The sequence below is a fragment of the Teleopsis dalmanni genome, chromosome 2 (genome assembly GCF_002237135.1).
Source record: "Teleopsis dalmanni isolate 2A chromosome 2, ASM223713v2, whole genome shotgun sequence".
NCBI classification, from domain to species: Eukaryota; Metazoa; Arthropoda; class Insecta; order Diptera; family Diopsidae; genus Teleopsis; species Teleopsis dalmanni.
The window spans coordinates 236,877,719-236,885,038 of NC_051847.1; positions in this window are offsets into that span (position 1 = coordinate 236,877,719).

Below are 7,320 nucleotides of genomic sequence, written 5' to 3' on the forward strand. Positions count from 1 at the left end.
ATCATACCTGTGTGTCATACGACGTTTTTCTCTCTCGTATGACATACCAGTATGATAGTCTGCACCCCACTTAAGTCAGTCTTTATATACATACATACATGTAAAAAACTGCATTCACTTTATTGCTTTGCATTTTTATATGTTTCTATGTGCAAAGCGAATTTCGCTGACCTACTAACTTGGCTGACGAAAACAACAACAGCAACAATACGTTGCAAATAAAAGGCAAACACAATTGAAAATAAACTACAAAGTAAAAAAAAATGGAAAACAAAAAAAAACCAAAAAGTTGCAATGACCACAAAACAATAATTTTAATGATCAACTGAAAACAAAACTTGAACATGAAACGCATTTGCAGTTGACTGTTGTGAAAGAGAAAAAGAGCCTAAGTTCTGAGCAAAAAAAAAAAATTGAATGACAACAACGTCATTATTGTTTACTGTTGCTCTTTGTTGGTATTGAAGTTACGCTTGCGCATGTAAACATTTATTTCATGAGCTTATGCTGTATGCATGTATGTATGTATGTATATTGTACATATATTATTTTACTGTTTATATTACTGTTCCGTACGTACTCGTATTTACAACAAATATATAATATATTCTGAGTTCTGGGTCTTTGTTAAGCTTTGTGTTCGTGCAAATGAAATATAAATCTTACATAAAAAAGAAACTGTAACAAATCATTTTAATAACAAAAGTGAAGAAAGTAAAAAAGAAAATGTAATTAAATGTGAAGAGCAAAATGTATAAAACCAAAACAGTTATATTGTATTGTTGTTGTTGTTATTATTATTTTAGTTGCTGGTTGTTGGCCGATTGATTCACAAAGGTTATGTGTGCAGAGCTTCTGATCTTAAAGCAATGAAGAGACCTCGCTATGCGGTAGAATTATTGATCTTTTGCTTTTGTTTGTGTTGGTTCTCTCCGTTTCGTTTTAGTATTCATGATCGCCTTATTCTTATTTTTTTTTTGGACACTGACCCAATTTTTTGACTTTGACGACAACAAAGCCCGAAAGATTTTTTTAAGTTTTTATTTTCTTTTGTGCTTAAAAAACGTGCTGCTGCATCCCAAGGATATATTCTGTTTTACTTTATTTTTATTTATTTATTTTTATTATTTCCACTTCGTATTCGTTTTGCAAATGCAAACATAACTGTTCGATTTTAAAGAGACTTTTATTTGGTAATATATATTTTTTAAGCTAAAATATAATTAAAGTATATTTTTTTTTTACATTTTTGGAATGTTCCAACTTTTATTATTTTAAAAGTATGTAATTAGTATCTGTGAAGAATAAAGGACTGCTGAGTATTGGAAGCCGTGGCACAAATATAAAATATGTACATTAAAATGGTTTTTAAAATTATAATTAAAATTAAAACAGACGTTTATCAACAAATTTTTAGAATGTAGTACTTTATTATTTTATAAAGAGTTTTATAAAATAACATAAAAAAATATAAATTTGAACACATCAACACTCTGGTTTTAAACCAATGAGTCGAGCCAGCCATTATTGGTTGCCGATTTGTATGGGTAAGAAGTAGGGATTAAGTTAGGATAAGATGAAGTAGCGGCTTGAACTCACTTGAACTCATAATGGCCTGTAATATCACGGATTAGCATACGAACAACGCTAAAAGGCCTCCCCCATTTAAGAGAAAGTCATCGAACCTTACAAATCGGAAAACTTGGGCGATAACCACGACAAAAGTCATTATAAGGTAGATCCAGTCTTACAGTATGTCTTCCTTGTATGGAGTAAGCCGTCAGCACCGATACTATAGTGCTTGCAGATCACGTCTTAGTTGCAGCAGTTGACTAGTACGCTTGTTGTTCAGCTTATGCTCAAGTTTATTTAGTTTTACTTCAGATATTTTTCTTTGATTACCAGCTTGGCCATTGCAAGCAGGATATTTATTTTCAATAAATAAATGTCAGGGAGCAAAACGTCTGCTTTCGATAGCATGAAGTGGGGTTTACAGCCGCACATAATTTAGTGACTTTATTCGACGGCCATAAGACCTATACCTATGGTATCACAGTATGGTAGACGGCTTTACACAAATCTTCATACCATATATGTTAGTACTCAACAGTATTCAACGCAGGGCGGAACTATGTATTAGTAGTACATTGCGCACCACATCATTTATTGCGTTGAACCTAAATTTTCACTTAATGTTGATTGAATTTATAAGCTATCAAATAGTAATATCATTTACTCTTAGGTCTAAAGCTTCTCTTTCTTTTCATCATTCATGTTGCAATTGTGGATACCAAGTTGAAAGTGCAGCTTTTAGTTCTCCGAGCCTTTCTGGACAACTTTTATTTTGCAAAGAAAACTTGATGTGAAAAATTTTTTCACTTTGTAACAAAATAATACGTTTAAATTTTACGGTAGTCCAACGCTATAAAAATGTTATTTGTTGATGGAATTTCGATTTTAATTATTAAATAGTTTTAAAAACGATATGATTGGTATCCTTATTTTATCGAATGTAATATAATGTTATTATTGTGCTTTAAATAATTATTATTGAGATAATTATGTTGAAAAAATCAGTTACCATGGTTTAAAAATGATTTGCACTAATGATAGCAATTTAATTGTCAAAGTCATTATGATATATAAAAAATCATTTATTTACAGGTAATGTTTAAACTTCCTGAATATGTTGATTAAATTTTTACATGTTTTAAACATTTAATTTGTAGTTAAATAACTATATAGTTTTTACAAAATCATCAAGCCAGATCAAAAAGTTTTTTAATTAATTGTAAAAAAGCGGTATATCTATTTTAAGATTCCTTTTGTGACTTCAAAGTGCATGCACGTATTATTTCACCTTTCAACTTTTCACCTTTTCAAATGTCATACACATTAGGGTTAATGAAATAAGAACTTGTTAATTCGGTTTAATGGACCAGTCAGATTTCCTGTTATCTTCTAAATAAGCATCAATGCAACTAGTGGAGATTTTAACACTTTATTGAATTAATTTTTACTTGAATTTTTATTTTCTTTATGCACAAATGTGCATGTAGTATCTATCTTACATGATAAGATGAATTGTGCATTACTGGTTTATATGGTTTTGAGTGTCAATGCTATTTTTGTAAAATGTAAACACAACTAAAATTAAAATTAAAAATAATTTAAATTTATGCAAATGTCAGCAAAATCAGATGTCACCGATTCCACCCCGTTTGAGTATATCTGTGAGTTCGTCCGCAATTTGTTTATTTACAAGCTACGTTTGAATGGTGGAGAGCTGCGTGGCATATGTTTACATTTATTGTACATTAAGTAATTAAATAAAATGAAAGAGTGCAAAATAAATAAATATTGTATGCCAATAAAGAAACAATTCTGTGACATTTGCAAACAATGCAATTTCTTTTGCATTATTTACGGTCTCGTACATACATATAAATATACCTATCTGTATATATGTATTACTTAGATATTTGCTCTTTATGTATTTTGCAGCTGTTTAAAATATGTACTTCGAAAATATTTGTTCTACTTCATAGTTGATCAATTAATGTATAAAATTTGAAATTATCTCTGGTTGATGAGGAAATGTTGTTGCTACTTGAATATAAATTTATCACTAATTTCTAGATATTATGCAATTTTTATGGTTTGTTTTGAAAAAATATTACAAAACTTTATGAAGTTTACTTTATTTAAAACAATAAAAATGAATTCAATGAAGTAAATACAAATAAATGCTAATAAATAAGATAAAACACCTTGCTTAAAGTGAGATGTCAGTTCGTTCACACTTTTTCGATAAGACAATCAAATAATAACAACAGAAGTGTCTTACTTTACCCCATTCATATATAAACAGATACAAAACCATGACTAAATAAAAGCTGTTGAAATATGTATGTTTAAAAAAATTAAAAAAAAAAAATAATATTAAAAATAAAAATGAAAATAGAATAAAAAAATCATATGTTGAATTTTTTTTAATAAATACCGCCCCCAGCCTACGCAAAATAGGTGTCAATGCACAGAAATGTCACAGCTGTGTTCTGCTTTGCTGCGGTGACATACGCAAATACAGGTTCAAATTAAATATTTTTTGTTGTTGTGGTTGTACAAGACAGTTCTTAATGTGTACAGGGGACCAGACGCGACCCGACCAGACCGATCAACAATGAGATGTAATGTTAATTTCTACAATACAATACAATTTTCCTACCGGCATGGAAAGTAAAAAATCTCAGTCTATTTTCAAATGTAAATAAAACGAGAAAGTTTGAATACCACCCAAAAATTAATTTGAGCGGTTTTCGCTTTGTATTTTGCTCATTAGTTTCATTATTTTCTTTTAAAATGTATTTAAACATTAACACATTGGCAAAATGAAAATGAAACAAAGAACGAGCAACAAAAGCAACAAAAGCAACAACAACAACAACAACAACAACTATAGCAATAGCAATAGCAAATATTTTGAATAACATTCGAATGAGCCGCTATCCGCTTAGCATGACTTTGTGGACCACTTTTGGGCAGCATTAGTAATGCTTGCGGTCGGTTCCGATGACGCTCAACCGTAATTTGTTTGTTGTACAAAGATGCATTATTTTTTTTTAGTTTTTGTTTTTGTTATTTGTTAATTAATTATGGCGGCGCACAATATTTTGTGATGTTTATAAAAAGAAATGTGCGCCACATACCACATAAGCGATCCTCCCTCCACACCCACATATATACCTTCGCTCGTGTTCACGTGTATTGGCTAGTATAACTACTAACAATATTTTTTATTTCTTATTTTTTATTTTATTAATCACCAGATGGCGTTGTTTTGGCCTTGTTCTTTCATATTTTCAACAAAAACAAAAAAGAAGAAATATATATATGTATATATATATGCTATTATATGTATGGGCTTTAAAAATTATTGAAAATTTTTGGTGACGTCAAAAAGAAACATATAAATTGAAATGTTATTCTTGATAATACTTTCGGCTTTTTCAATTGTTTTAGGTCAAAATTCTGAAAATCTCATAAATTGAGTTATGGGTTTTTATTTCATTCGTGCTGACATATTTTTTCTTACACAACTTGGTCAAAAAAAAAAAGTTATTTTTAAATACATATACACTTCTATTGTTTTTTGCAGTTAGACCATTTCAATATATTAAGAAAATTTTTTTTTCCTAAAATTTTTTTTAGATTTTAGTCTTTATAAAATATAACAATAGATTGTGACCTAGTATATCTATGCTCCAAATTAGAGAAATTTATTAAAACATATCCGCATCACCACCATAAAATGGATATTTTGCTATTGAGGCTCCTTATAATTACATTTAAGGGCGTAAATTTCAAAAAGTGGTGTTTGTAATTTCTAAGTGCTTGTCGACAAGCATTGCTGCGTTGCATATCACACTACATCTCTACGCATAATAATTTTTGATAAAAATGCTTGGTATGTTTGTTCATATTAAGCGTATCAAGGCAGGGAACTTGTCTCAGTCGAATAGTAAATGAAATTACAAAAACAAATATGTAGAAATCGTAATGCGTTGCAATGATTCAGGGTTGTTATAGGTTATTGTTAATTTTCTTAGCAAATTAGTAGCAATTCAGTAGTACTAATTGTATGTCTCTCTTGTTGGCACTTTTTTATTATAAATGCTCTTATTGTTATGTTTATTTATATAAAAAAAATTATAATAATAATTTTAATTAGAATAGTTACAAGTTCATTTTTTTATTATTATTGCTATTTTCACAGAAGTCTTTCTTAAAACAGAAATTATAATATATTAAGTTAAATAATATTCTTTAAACATTTTACTAAGAACAAGGCAACAGATTTCATGTTAGTAACGTGGATGCACATCCGTGCGTTTTCCATGTGAGAATAATTTATCTTTAAAATATTTTTTGGAAGCTTAAATAAAATCGCTTGTTTTGATGAAATTTAATATTTAAAAAAAATTACTGCAAAGTACCATAGCGATCACAGATTTTCTTGTCCACTGACTTTATTTAGGGTTACTTATCATGAGTTTAAATACTCGACACAACAATTTAGCAGAATTACATGGAATTAACTCTAAATTTTGTTTTGATGCCCAAGATTCGGGCTTACAGTTTATAATGCGCATATGTACCATACATTCTGATGAAGGTCACTTAATAAATTCCATTCAAAATGTACCAGTGAGCAGATAAATTTAAATAAACAATGTGAAATGATACTGTATGTATCTATTTGCTACTTTTTTGCTTTGGTGTTATTAGCTGTCACTTTCACTATTGCTTACTTTATTCTTTTTCGCTTATAGTGCTAAATTGTGAATTGTGTTACGAACATATTTATAAGCTTAATTTATCCAAAATTAAATTCAAATAGATTGAAGGGTAAATAAATTATTTTAGTACTAGTCAATATAAAATTTGATTAAAATATCTGTTATCTATCTTACTAGCTTGCTTGGTATTCATTTTTACTTACGTTACATTACATTTTCACTATTTTACAACTCAAGAATTTCTCATGTTAATACATATTTCATTTTTATTTTGAAAATTAATTATACAATATTTTCTTGGTTGCTGGTTATCACTTTGCCTTACGAAAATAGAATACCAAAAGGAAAATTGTCTTTTGGCAAACGTCACTATAAAATAGCAACAACAAGAGCCAACCAACCACAAAATACAAAAACAAAAATGTCAGAAAATATTTTGACAAATGACATGTGTCTGAACAACAAAATTAAGTCATTTTTTGTTTCTTTTGGAAAAAGTATCTAGATATATTTTATTATTTCACCACTGAGTAATGTTTGATGCACTTATAAATTTCTGTTTTTACTATAAGTACAAGTTTTTTTTTAAGTTGCAATAAAACACGTTGTTTTCTCTAGAAATTTTAATTGGTGTGAGTCGGTCAAATTTATTTACATTTTCTTCTACTGCAAATTATGTTTATTGCACAATTTGATGTGATTTTTATTTTTGTTATGTTTGTGTATTTTTTGTTATTTTTTGTTATTTTTTATATTTTGAAAAATAATATGCTTTGAATATATAATAAGAGTTTCTTTCTATTGTTATCGGCATTTATTTTTATTCGCAAAGCAGCTGAACACAACATATTGTAAATACAGTTATTTTAATGTTTTTGGACATCGTATTTTAGTGTTATCTTGAAGCGCTGAAACATATAGTATTAGAAAATTTGGAGTATTTTTAAACGAGTTATAAGTTCTCTATTGGTGTTAAAATTGCAATTACATTAATTTTATAAACCAAAAATCTTAACACTAT